This window comes from Callospermophilus lateralis, chromosome 8 (assembly GCF_048772815.1).
Source record: "Callospermophilus lateralis isolate mCalLat2 chromosome 8, mCalLat2.hap1, whole genome shotgun sequence".
NCBI classification, from domain to species: Eukaryota; Metazoa; Chordata; class Mammalia; order Rodentia; family Sciuridae; genus Callospermophilus; species Callospermophilus lateralis.
In genome coordinates, this window is record NC_135312.1 from 53,181,697 (window position 1) to 53,196,427 (window position 14,731).

The following is a 14,731-nucleotide window of genomic DNA, read 5'->3' on the forward strand; positions in this document are numbered from 1 at the left end:
TGAGTAAGCCCTGTGTCTCCAGAATATCATAGCTTTTACATCTATTGCAGTTAAAAAAAGAAAAACTTCCTTTTCTTCTGATTAAATTACTGACTTCCCTAGCTCCTTATGTTTCTTTTTGATCAGTGGACACACTAAACAATGTGTTTAGAACTATAATTATTCTAGGGCTGGAGATGTGGCTCAAGCGGTAGCTTGCTCACCTGACATGCATGCGGCCTGGGTTCGATCCTCAGCACCACATACAAACAAAGATGTTGTGTCCACCGAAAACTAAAAAATAAATAATAAAATTCTCTCTCTCTCTCTCTCTCTCTCTCTCTCTCTCTCTCTCTCTCTCTCTCTGTAAAAAAAAAAAGAATTATAATTACTCTTGAAATGTCTGTCAGTGTCATTTAATCTACTATTCTTTATTCCAAAATACTTTCTGCCTTATGTCATCACTATAATTTCTTAGTAGATGTTTGCCCATGGCAATTGATACCCTAGAGAAAAATTTATAGGCAATAAAACTGAAAGCTTTTTTAAGCAATAAAAACCATTGAAATTGGGTTGTTTTTTTTTTAATTTTCTGAATTCAGCATCAAATCTCCCTCTTTTGTATAGTTTCTAAATCAGAGTTTAGCTGTAATACTTTCATTGAAATTTGAGTGATGTTTTACTGTGTGGTTCTTGTTAATTTATAAAGAACATGATAGTAATTTTTTACTCCACAGTCTAAGTATAAAATAGGTTTTCACATATTTAATGGAAATATTATACCAAACCAATTAATTTGATTTCCCCAAATTTCATTTTTGTACTTAAATAAAAGTTTTTTAGTAAATATTCAAGTAATACAAGGTTCTTTGTCTAAACATATTTTGCCCCATTATTTTAATTTTTAAAACTTCATCATATATTGACAATAACATATATCTTTATGGGGTAAAAAGTGATGTTATTATTTATTAATACAACTTGGAATAATAATTCAAGCTAATTGACATATCACCTCAAATACAATTTTTTTTGTAGTGCAAGCATTTGAAATTTTTACTCTTAGCAATTTTGAAATGCTAATGTTCTATTATTAACTATATTCATCATGCTGTTCAATAGTACTTAATAAAAAAATAGTTCTTAATAAAACCCCACTTATAATTTTATCTGAGATTTTGTATGTTGGCCATTGTCTCTTGAATCCACTCACCCTCTCACTCCTTATAACCATCAGTGTACTTTCTGATTCTATTAGTTTGGTTAATTTGATTCCACAAAAAAGTGAGAATATACAGTATTTGTCTTTCTGTGTCTGGATTGTTTTACTTAGAACAATAGTCTTCAATTCCATCAACATTGTCACAGAGGACAGAACCTTCTTTTTTAAAGCTGAAAACTATTCCACTGGGTACATACGCCACATTGCCTTCATCCATTCCTCTGTCAATGGGCTCTTAGGTTGATTCCTTAACTTGGCTATTAAAAATAGAAATCAGACATTTCTTCTATTCACCAATTTCACGTCTTTGGGGTAAATGTCCAGAAATGGTACTTCTGGGTCATGTGATAATTCTATTTTTATTCTTATTTTTTGAGGAACCTCAAATAGTTTTCCATTATGACTGTTCTATTTACAATCCCACCACAGTGCACAAGATCTCCTCTGCATCCTCACCAACACTATCTTTCATCTTTTTGATAATGACCATTCTGATAAATGAGAAGTTTATTACAATATGATTTTAATTTGAATTTCCTTAAAGATTAGCAATGTTAAACATTTTATTGCCCACCTATATATCTTCTCAAGAAATGTCTATCCAGGTCACTTGTCCATTTTTTAATTGGGCTGTTTTCTTGTTATTGAGTTGTTTTAGACCCTTATATATTTGAAGATTACCCCCTTCTTGGATGTATGGCTTAGAAATATTTTATCTCAATCTACTGATCATCTTTTCAATCTGCTAATTGTTTCACAGACTACACAGAAACTTTTTAGTGTGTTGTAATGCCATTTATTTAATCTTTATTTTTCTTGTCTGCACTTTGGGGTCAAGTTTAAAATCATTGCCCAGACAATGTGACATATCTGACCACCTACATTTTCTTATGGTAGTTTTACAGTTTCAGGGCTTACATTTCATTCTTCAATCCATTTTGAATTACATTTTGTATATGAAATAAGAGTGTCATTCCATTCCTCTGTGTGTGGACATACAGTGTCCTCCACATCATTTATTAATGAGACTCCTTTTGCCATTGTGTATTCTTGGAAACTTTAGCAAACATTAATTGAGCATATGCATGGGTTTATTTCTGGGATTTATATCCTGTCGCTTGGTCTCTGCTCTATTTTTATGCCAGTATCATGATGCTGTCATTGTATTACTTTGTAGTATAATTTCAAATAAAGTTATCTGATGCCACCAAGTTTACTCTTTTTTGTTTATGATTACTTTGTCTATTTGAGCTTTTTTTGTGGATCCACATGAATTTTAAGATTAGTTATCTATTTCTATGAAAAATAACATTGGTATTTTTATAAGGATTACATTAAGTTTGTAGATTGCTTCAGGCAGTACAGAAATTTTAACAATATGAATTCTTCTGTTGGACAAACATGGAATATTGTTTCATTTTTTTCTGTCTTCTTCAGTTTCTTTCACCAATGTTTATGGTTTTCAGGTCTTTGATTCACCTCCTTGATTAAATTTATCCCTAAGTATTTTTTTAGCTATAAATAAATGAGATCACTCTCTTGATTTCTTTTCAAATAGCCAATTGTTAGCATATTGAAATGCTTCTGATTTTTTTTATTTTTAATTTTTATCCTGTAAGTTTTATGTATTCATTATCAGTTTCTAAGAGATTTTTGAGGATCCTTAAGGATTTTCTAAATATAAGATCATGTCATCAGCAAACAGCAACACTTACTTTTTCTTTCTTTTTTTTGGCAAGGACTTCCCACCCTATGGTTAATAAAAGTGGTGAGTGTGCATCTTTGTCTTGTTGCAAGTATGAGAAGAAAGGCTTTTAATTTTTCCCCATTATATACAATCATGAATACAGATTTTATCATGTTAAGATACATTTCTTCTAAATCAAATTTATTAGTTTGCATATGTTGAATCATCTTTGCATACCAAGAATAAATTCCACTTGATCTTGGTGAATTATTTTTTAATATTTTGTGTAATTCAATTTGATAGTTGGGGATTTTTTATTTATGTTCATTAGAAATACTGGACCATAATTTTATTGTCTTGTAATATTCTTGTCTGACTTTGATATCAAGTATATCCTAGCCTCCTAAACAATGTTTGGAAGTATTTCCTCTTTGATTTTTTTGGAAGAGCTTGAGAAGTTTGAATATTTGTTCTATAAAGATTTGGTAGAATCCAGAAGTGAAGTCATCAGATTCTGTGATTAACTATTATTTTTTTCTAGAAAATAAAAATATAATAATTTTACAATTTATTTAATGGCAACTGGTAGTCACAAAATTTCCCTACTTTGGTTGTAGGGAAATTTATATTTTGTATATTAAATAAGAGTTTCATCCCATTCCTGTGTCTATGGACATATAGTATCCTCCACATTATTTATTAATGAGACTCCTTTTGCCATTGTGTATTCTTGGAAACTTTAGCAAAAGTTAGTTGAGCATATGCATGGGTTTATTATGCATTCCTTAGACAAGTCTGCAAATTTGCACTGATAACTTACAAGTTATTGTACCAGCTGTAATGTTATTTTTCTTAAAGTTGATCAAATATAAGCTGACTTGGTTTGTTGCCAGCATTTATAAAACCACACATAGGAAAAGAACTAGGTCTTGGGACAAATGCATGGTCTCAATATGGTGTATGTTTAGCCTGTTCTGATTATCACAAAATCAGAACAGGAAGAATATTCACAGTCCATGCTTCTCTTTGATAGGAGATGTTTTGTTACTAATTCAAATTTCCCTGACTCATTACTGGTCTGTTCAGATTTTCTATTTCTTCATGATGTAGTGTTGGTGATTGTGTGTATCTAGGAATTTATCCATTTCTTCTAGGTTATAAAATCTGTTGCTCATACTGGTCTATGATCTTACAGATGTATTCCTGTGGTTTCAGTTGCAATATCTCTTATTTCTGATTTTATTTAGTTGAGTCTCTGTTCTTTTCTTCTTAGACAAGTTAAAGTTTTAGCTATTTTGTTTGTAATTCCAAATAACCAACTCTTTGTTGATTTTTATATTGTTTTCTAGTCTCTATTTATTTCTGTTCAGAAAGAAAATTTTTTATTTTCTTCCTCCTGCTACCTTTGGGCTTTATTTTTTTGTTTTTCTAAGTCCTTGAGGATTAAATTTTTGTTTAAGATCTTCCTTTTTATGTAGGCATTTATTACTATAAACTTTTCTCTTAGAACTGATTTTGCTACATCCCACAAGTTTTGATAGTTTAATCCATTGTGTATTCATTTTTTTGTCTCAAGATATTTTTTTAATTTGATTTTCTTTTTAATTTTTTCATTGACCCATTGGTTGTTCAGGGGCGTGTTATTTAATTTGCACGTATTTGTGAATTTTCCAAATTGTTCTGATTATGGATTTCTAGTTTTATATCATTGTGGTCAGAAAAGATATTTGATATGATTTTGATTTTCTTAAATTTGCTAAGACTTATTTTGTGGTCTGACATATAATTTTATCTGGGAAAATATTTCTTGTGTGCTTGAAAAAATTGTTGTTATTGGATGTAATGTTCTATAATTGTCTATTACATCCATTTGGTCTAAAGTTGTGGTTAAAGTGCAACGATTCCTTATCAGTTTTACATCTTAATGATCTGTTCATTCCTAAAGGTGAGGTATTAAAGTTCCCTACTATTATGGCATTGCAATCTATTGCTCCATCCAGATCTATTAACGTATGCTTTATATATTTGTATGTTACTATGAGCACACATATATGTTTATAATCATTATATCTTCTTGGTAAATTTACTCCTTTATCATTATATAACCTCATTTTTGTGTCTATTTTACAGTTTTTAGTGTAAAATCTGTTTTACATAATAAAATTGTAGATATCCATGTTCTTTTGGTTTTCATTTGTGCTTAATATCTTTTACTCATTCCTTCACTTACAGTCTAAAGTGAGGTGAGTTTCTTTTGTAGGCATCGCAGAGTTGAATTTTGTATTTTATTTCTGTTTCTTATTCATTTTGTCATTCTATTCCTTTTTATTGGATAATTTAATCCATTTACATTCAAAGTAACTTTTTGATAGGCAAGGATTCATCATGACCATTTTGTTAATTATTTTCTGATTGTTCTGTAGATATTATGTTTCTTCCTCTCCTGCTGTCTTGCTTTGTGATCAGATGATTTTCTGTAGTGAAATGCTTTGAATTCTTTCTGTTTTTGTTATGTGCTTCTATTAAATATTTCTAGTCCATGGTTACCCTGAAGCTTACATAAAATATCTTATTCTTATAATAGTCTTCTTCAAGTTGACAACTACAACTTTTATTTCATAACTATAACTCTACACTTTTATTCCCCTTCTCACAATTTATGCTTTTAGTGTCAAAATTTACATCATTTTGTAATGAATATCTCTTGGTAATTTGTTTTAACTATAGTTGTTATTAATAGTTTTGTCTTTTAACTCTCATATCGGCGGGGGCGGGGGAACACTGCTTTACTATCACCATTAAAGTCTGGGTATTATGAACATGGCTCTATATTATCCCATTAATTTATGTGCTTTTATGTGTTTTACATTCATTTAATTAGCAGTCATTTGTTTCAGCTTAAAGAACTCCCTTTAATAATTCCTGTAAGGCGGACTAAGTGGTCATGATATTCCAAAGATTTTATTTTGTCTAGGAGAGTTTTAATTTCTCAGTTCTGAAAGACAGTTTTTTCTGGGTTGATATTCTTAGTCGGCTATTTCTTCCTTCAGAATTTTGAATGTATACTACTACTCTCTCCTAGCCTGCAGTTTCTACTGAAAAATCCACTGCTAGTCATATTGGGGCTCCCTTTGTATGTGATGTGTTTCTTATCTCTTGCTGCTGCTCTTAGAAGTTTTTGTCTTTGATATTGATAGTTCAATTACTATGTGTCTTGCTTAATAAACTACTCTTTATATTGAATTTGACTAGTAACTTCAGTGCTTTCTCTACCTAGTTGTTGACAGCTTTCTGTCAACATTAGGGGTATTTTCAGCTATTATTTCTTTAAATATGCTGCCTACTTATTTCTCTTTCTTCTTCTGCAACTCCTCTGTAAATATTTGACCTCTTCATGGTAACTTACAAAGATACCTGGCTTCCTTCATTCTTTTTCATTCTATTTTATTTTGTTTTGACTAATTTTAAATGTTATATATTCAAGCTCACTGATTCTTTCTTCTTTCTGATCAAGTCAGAGTTTGCAGTTTTATGTTGAATTTTTCAGTTTGGTTATATTCATCTGTAAGATTTGTTTGGCTTTTTTACTCTTTCTACTTCTTTATCAAGATTCTCACTTTGTACATGAATTACTTGCCACATTTTATTTATCTATCCACATATTCTTATAGTTCACTGAACTTCTTTAGGAGAATTATTCGTTTCATAGTTCTCTATTTCTTTAGGTTCCACTATTGGTGTTTTATTAGTTTCTTTTGGAGGTATACTAACCTCCCAGTTCTTCATAATTCTTATTTCCCTGCATTATTGTTTGCCCATTTGAGTAGAAAGCTATCTCTTGCGACATTTATATGTATTCTTTAGCAGAAAAAGACCTTCATTATTTAGCCTATGGTTCAGAAAGAGCTTGTTGTGGGTTCTCTTGTTGGTTGGGCTACTGTCTTTTCTCTGATGTCAGATGGAGTGGCTAGCACTGGCTAGAAAATCTGCTATCAGGCAGAGTCACTGGCTGGGTACTGTAATAACCTTCAATCAGGCTAGTTACAGAATATATTCCATGGCTGGGTGATTCTGCTATTTGGGATCTGCAGTTCTACAGAGCTAAAGGTTGGAGTCTGAAGTTAGGCAAAATCACTGCTTGTGATGGGCAGAGACTATGCTCTGGAGAAATGCATGACTGACTATTTTTGTCTCTCTATTTATACGGGGTCATGAGATAGGTTTTGGCTGAATGAAGTCTATTTGTCTTTCTAGAAGAATCATGTTTATCCTACAATTCTCCAAAGTATATAGAAGCAAGCAAATCTCTGGTTGGATAAGGCCTTAGGGAAGGCTTTTGGGCTGAGCTTAGCTGCTCTTTCTAGCCCTTACACTTCTGTGAAATATGTGGAGACAGACATCTCCCTACCTGAGCAGAGCTTTGAAGTAAACTTTTGGCCAATTTGAGCCACTCTTTGACCTCCTGACTTGAGTATAGACCCATTCTTTTCCAAAATGCATGAAAGCAAGGATCTGGGTGTGGCGGGGGGCGGGGGTGATGCTTGCAGTGGATTCTGAAGCTGAATGTGGAAACTAACTCTCTAGGGAACCAAAGCAGTTGAAATCCCCATCATGTTTTGAAAGCAACCAGCTCAATTTTACAAGTGTGCTACACAGTTGGATGGTGTCTGATGAGATGTCATAGCTAGCAGAAAAACAGAGGCAGCACCTAAGAGCCATGTGCTGGCCATTGTTAAGTTCAAACTCCTTGTTTATGCCGGACCCAAAGTGATCTAGCTATGCCATTATTACCTGGGCTCCCTATGAAGTGAGGCCAGAACAGCCTACCAGAAAAGTCAGTGAAAGCCAGAAAAGCGGGTGACCATTTTTTATCCCCTTTTGAAACATATGGGCCCCAGGGAATTTCTCTCTGTGTGACACTATCAACCTGGAGAAAGGAAAGAGTAGCATGTTCACAGTAAGACCATTATTCTAACACTTTTAATTCAGTTTAGATTAATTTTTGTGGATAATATGAGTGGCTTAAGGCTTGTTTCCAAGATTTTCCAGTTCATAAATGGTTGGTTGCTAGTTGAACTTTCAGTGGAGGTAAGGCCTGAGATTTTCTATTCCATCACCTCATTCTATTATGAATTTATATGTCAATTTATTCTAAATTTAAATACACTTAAAACATTTTTCAATTCAAACAGCAGACAAGTACCCTAACTAAAATAAAAATGAAAACCAATAATTGATTTAGTGTCTCACTTGGTGATATCATCTGTTCTTCCACTGCAGTTCAGTGAAAGCCAACAATCAAGGCACCATGCAGAAAAGACAAGCAACCGTCAACCCATCCAAAGCTCACCCATCAGGTCATCACAAAGCAGATCTCCATCTACCCAGTTCATTAGGAAACCTCAAGCCTATTCTCAGGCTTCTGACCCAGCTGTCCATAGATCACCCCTGAGGGCTTCATCATCACTTTTCAATACTCAAAAATCACAGCCTCTACCTGCCAGGGCTGCATCCCTTTCTGTACTGCCTAACAAAGCAGGTGGCCAGTTACCCTCAGATTCTAGAACACCAGGTGAGAAGAAAAAATCTGGCCAATCAACACTTGCTAAGTCAATACCTGCTGAGTTTCAGTTACCACTATCTACAATTAGAGCAGCTCCCCAAATATCTCTACCTAAGAAAAAACCACTAGAAACTTCAAAAAAATCCTTATCTACATCAACCAAAAAACAATCATCTAAGTACAAAAAGAAACAACCAATTAAATCTAACAGAATTCTTCCTTTAATTGACAAGAAAAACTTAAATCAGGCATCAACAGTTAAATCAATCCCTGAAAAAGCTTTAACCAGAAAGAAAACTCTCAATAAGCAAAATAATGAGATAGCTCCAGTCAAAAAAGGATCTACTGAGACAACATCAACAAGGACAGCTTTCAAAGCCAAAGACAAAAGTCTGACTAAATCCAAAAAGATAACACCTATACCTGCAAAGGAAAACCTCGTTCAGCCAGGAACAGATACAACAAAAAAGAAAACATCTACAGCTGAAACCACAATGTTAAAGAAAGCCCAAAAACCCTTTTCTGCACCTGCCAAGAAGCAAGTGAATCAGTCTAAAGCACTTAAATCAGTACTAAACACACAACCAGCCTCTCTGAAAAGACCCAATAAATCTGAAAGCCCCTTGTCTGAAACATCCAGGAAGCAGTCAAACCAAGCAGAAGAAGGCAAACTTCCAGCTCCCCAAAATATTCTGGCCAAAAATATAAAGAAACCTAATAAGCTTTCATCTAAATCTAACAATAAACAACTAAGTCAGTTACCTACAAAGCCAAAAATATCTGAAACAAGCAGAAAAACTCTAAAAAACCCGACAAAAAATCAATTAACACTTGCCAAACAACCATTCAGTGAAACTAAATCAGGCCCAGAAAGATCTCCAGCCAAGAAGAAAATCCAAAAGATATCTGTACCTGCCAAAAATCAACAGAAATTGCCTCTAGCAGGTATAAAGTCTGCAAAAACACATCTTGCAAATACTAAATCTATAAAACCATCCCCACCTCTAACAGCAAATAACAGACTAAGCAAGTCTAAAAATAAACTATCTAAATCTTCTAAGAAGGATAAAAATCAGCTTAAATCCCTTCAAGGGGTAAAAACACCACCTTCCTTAGCAGACAAATTTGTAAAGCAATCTAAAGAAAGGAAATCTGCACTTGCAAAAAAGAAATTAGAGTTATCTAAACCAAAAGGATCTAAATCTATTCAGGCTATAGAGGAAAAGTATACACAAAGGAAAGGGAAACCTTTCCAGAAAGTCACAAAACCATTTCCATCACATTCTCATTCTTTAGTTTCATCTAAATCTCCTTCATGCGGACATGCTAAATTTCCATTTGATAAAATTAAACATCCTTGTTCATGGCCAAATCAACCTCATAAGTACCCAAGGCCAAATGGCCCACATCTCCATGAACATCCTCACCACCAACCTCACACATCTCATAAACCACCCTGCCATAAGCCAATACCTCAGACAAGTCCAACAGGTGTTACAACTAAGCCAAGTAACTTAAATGATACCTTGAGTACTGCTGCACCTAAAGTTACTACTAATTTGGTCACTATCACTAGTACTATATCCAATAGCAAAACATCTATATCAGTTGCCTCAACTAATGCAAGTACCTCTACCACTAAGAGATCAGATGCAACAACCAGCTCACCTGAAACTCTATCCCAAGTGACTGCCACCACAACCTTGATATCAACCACTAACTCAACAATAGGGACTGCGTCCACAGAACCTGCCTCCATCACAACTGCAGCAGCTTCTGCAGCTACTTCAGCAGGACCTTCAGCAGAACCCACAGACCAAGTAACTACTGCATCCAGCACTACAGTCTCCATTAATCCAGGGGGCACCTCCACAACCCTCCTAGCCTCTGCCTCTACCACTGCATCTGATTTTACCACAAATGACTTAGAAACTGAGGCAAGCACAACAGTCACCCTCCCAGCCATAGATGATTCCATCACTCGAACTGCTGCTACAACTTCAGCAAACACAGGTACCACATCTCCTGTCATCACTGCCACCACCGCTACAATCACAACCCCCAAACCTGTTGGAGTCACAACCACAACCCTTTCTACGACCCTAGTGATTGATAACACCTCCAGTGATACTACCTTATCATCAGCCAGTGCAGCTATACCCCTTGCTTCTACTACCACAGAAATACCTAAAACTTCTACCTCTGCTTCTTCTAGTTCTGTTACAACTGCATCAGTTACCACAACAGCTGCACCAAGTTCTACAACTACTAGTGCAACTGGCACTGCCACCACAGCTGCATCAAGTGCTACCATCACACCTGTGGATGCAACTACCACTCAAACAGTAGATAACACAACCACTGAGTCAGCAGCTTCCACTACAATACCACTTGATGGGTTCACAAGTGGTACAAGTGACTCCACAATCTCAGAAACAGACTTCACACCCACTGCCAACTCTACCACAACTGATGGATCCTCAACCACAACATTTAAGGGAATGATTACCCCAACCTCAGGGATAGATACAACCTCTAGAGATATAGCTGTGAACTCAACCTCCGGTGACACAACTGCTGCTGCCAACACAACTGTAGCAGTTACTGCCACAACTGGACAACGTACTACCACTTCAACCTTTGTAACTTCTGCCTCTACTGCACAAACTGGTGTCTTGACAAGTCCAGGTGAAAACATCACCCAGGTTTCTAGAGCTACAAATCCAGGAGAGGAGGCCTCCTCTCAACAAGCAGATAACACAACCACCACAGAAGCTGTTACCACTCCACCTAAAGATGCCACAACTTCACCCACTGATGCCACAACCCCTTCAGCCAATTCCACAACCTTAGAAGCAGGAACCACATCTATGGCTACTACTGCTACAGCTGTTTCAGGTACAAATACTGTTCCTTGACAGCCACCACTGCAATAGTTGTAACCTCCACAATCAATGTCCACACCAACAGTCTCAGGTGGCACGACTATTGCCAGTACCAGTGTACCAGGTACTGCCACAACAATCCCAGTTACTCCTAACTCCACTGCTGAACCTGATTCTTCAACTACTGAAACTACAACTCTAGTGAGAGAACCATGACTGCCATCACCACAAATACAGTCTCAAATACAGCTAAAGCCACTTCCACTGTTACCAGCAGCACACTACCACCTCCTGCCACTACAACTCTAGCCAATAATCTGACAACTTACATTCGCACTACTTCCTTATAGTTAAAGCAATGCAAAGGTGCATCTCAATTAACAGATAAATACATTGAAAGAATTAGATAGAGAAATTCAAGCTGGGTGCAGTGGCGCATGCATATAATCTCAGAGGCTCAGAAGGCTAAGGCAAGAGGATTATGAGTTCAAAGCCAGCCTCAGCAACTTAGCAAAGCCCTAAGCAACTCAGCGAGACCTGTCTCTAAATAAAATATAAAAAATGGCTGGGGATGTGACATAGTGGTTAAGCACCTCTAGCTTCACTCCCTAGTACCAAAAAAAAAAAAAAAAATCAATAGGGCCGAAACACTTTGAACAATGAATAGCTAATTACTTGTAATCTGACTAAATTTTGATTTTGTAATTCTATGAAAGAAGTTATTAATTAATTTCACACATAAGGATACTGAAGGTAAAGACTATGCTCATATTCAAAATATAGGATATCATAACCAAGACTAATCCAAATGCCTTTATGCTTAAGCTAACTCTGAGAAAATGTAGGATTCTAGGTGAGTGTCTCAGAAGATAGTTGAATAGATGGTTAAATCACATTCACTTGGCTTCTTTTTAAAAATAATGATCACTGAGCTCTACCAGTCTAGAATCTGGAACAAGATTCCCAGGTGGTGTGGAGGTATGGGCTGTCTGAAGAAGTAACAAATGTGAAAACACTGACCCAGAAGTACTTCATTTAGGGAAATTGTCATGTATATAAGCTCAAACATAAGAATGAGTAAGTCACAATCAAGAAATTGTTAAGTAGTTTTTCTTGACTACTCAATTAAGTCCAGATGAAAATGAGGATATATTTTATTAGTTGTATATAAGAAATAGAATTTAGAAAATTTCATAGACTTGAGATACAATATAATGAAAACTAATGTAGATTATACAACCACAATCTAAAACTCTAAAATAGAGCAGAAGGATAGCTCAGTGATAGAGCACTTGCCCGAGGCTCTGGGTTCAATTCTCAGTACCTCAAAAGAGCAAAACAACAACAGTAACAATAAAAACAAACAAAAAATCCTCTAAAATAAAGGAGCAAATCTAAAACTATTTCAGAGACAGGATCGCTGAAATATGTTTTCAAATTGTATTTTAGATTTTTTTGTTGTTGTTAAAAGTGAATCAAATCAATCCAAGGTAACCCTAATGATGGACAAGGCCTTCAATCTACCTAAATAGATATGCTTTAATGAAAAAACATGTAATTAGGCATGATTTGCTCTAAAATAGAATTATCTGCTATAAAGAAAGTACAAGAGGGATTCCGAAGGGTTATATAAAATGGAGTATATTAGAAATAGAAATAGAAAATAGCAAATTTAAAACAACTAGACAACATTTATCACACTATGAATTAATTCTCAAGATTTCTTCTAGATTTTATTATTTCTCAATATTAAATTTCTTGCATAATTTTTGTCAGTATTGCCTCAAGCATTTACTGTTAACCTCTCCAGAAATGAAACCATTATAGAAATTCTGCATCTTTTACTTCTTACTTTTTAAAAATTTGTTCACTTTTACTTCCTCAGCTTTTGTTCAATAAATCATTTTAAAACTTATTTTTTCCTTGTATACATTTTATCAGTCCCCTACATATTTGGAAATTAATTAAAAATATATATACTAGTATGTATAACTTTCATGTTTTCATGTGTCAATTTAAAAAATAAATTCATATGATTGGTTTAGTTTAAAAAAAAAGCCCCCAATGATAAGCAATACTTAAATATAAGATTGAACAACAAATTCATATTTCTGGCAACTGTAGACTGATTTCTTCCTGATTCTAAGCCCCTGACTCCTTTTTCTTATAGTATTCCTTTTAAGAACCTAGAATAGTAAATTCTTTCTCCATACCTTTGAGATGTAAATCTTTTTACATCTTTTTAAAAAGCTTGTTGTCAGCTTTACAATCCTGGAATGTTTTCCTAAAAAACCTGGGAGCCTAGTAACCCTGATCTCCCAGTCTCTTTGAGAGGATAAAAGGAACAACTTCATTAAGCATCAATCAGCAACCTCAGATGGCCTAATCACCCAGAATAACATTTGCAGACACAATAAGGTAACATGCTTGACTCATGTCATTGATCAACATTCCCACAAACATTATCTCCATTACTATTCCACTAACTCACACAAATGTTGAAAACCTTCCCATCTTTTGTTTCAGAGAAGTTGTCCACAGCAATAGTCTAGAATGAAGACTTTCTTCGCTGTTTTACTTTGCCGTACCATTTTTGCTTTGATGAAGTAAACATGAGGAAGTCAAAAATTATAAGAAAATGAAATTTGGGTTAAAGCTTCCGTCAGCTGTCAGCTAAGCTTCATATGATGTCAAAGGAATGAAAAGGATCATAACCACGAAAATGACCTGAAATGTCTTTCTCAATTTGTTTACTTTTAAGACTATGGAAATAATATATAAACATTGTTAAGACTAAGAAATTCTGAATGGAGTAAAATAAATATTATAGATTCTTCACAGAACCAAAAAAAAAAAAAAAAAAAAAAAAAAAAAAGAAAGAAAGAAAGAGAAAAAGAAAAAATGAATCCAGGGGAAAAACAGGGAGTCTGAGGCTGCACTAAAGAACATAATTGGTCTTGGAAATGTAGGAACTTAAATTTTAAAACTCACATTGAAGCCAGAATTAAAGACAGGCAGTTAGTGTAGATAGGTAATCTGGTGGGATCACGAAAATGGAGGCTGTTTATGTCTGGGAAGTTGGAGACCAACCCTGGGAAGCTAGGATGTTAATGCCTTCAGAGTGCTTTGATTATCAAGATTACCAGACTGTACTGCCCCTCCCAAAGGTTGTTAACTAAGCACCCCCAGAGCAGACAGGGAGCTGCTAATTAATGCCCTCTGGGCTGTCTCTCCCTCCCTGCCCCAGATCACCCCAGTTTAGCCCTTCCAGCCCACCTGCTTTTCACCTTTTGGCCATCCCACTGGCATCTCTGGGCCTAGTAACTTACACCGGATAAAGAGATAAGGGGAAAGAGGGCAGGATAAAAAAAGAAAGTCTAAAATGTATAAGAGGG

The 14,731-nt window shown here is 34.9% G+C and overlaps 1 non-coding gene across 1 annotated transcript; it reads right to left on the bottom strand.

Annotated features, from left to right (window-relative positions):
• Positions 1–3,769: 3,769 nt before the first annotated feature.
• On the bottom strand, positions 3,770–3,901 carry LOC143406580 (small nucleolar RNA SNORA72). Its single transcript, XR_013092226.2, has one exon. It is a non-coding gene; the product is annotated as a small nucleolar RNA SNORA72 (small nucleolar RNA).
• Positions 3,902–14,731: the final 10,830 nt, after the last annotated feature.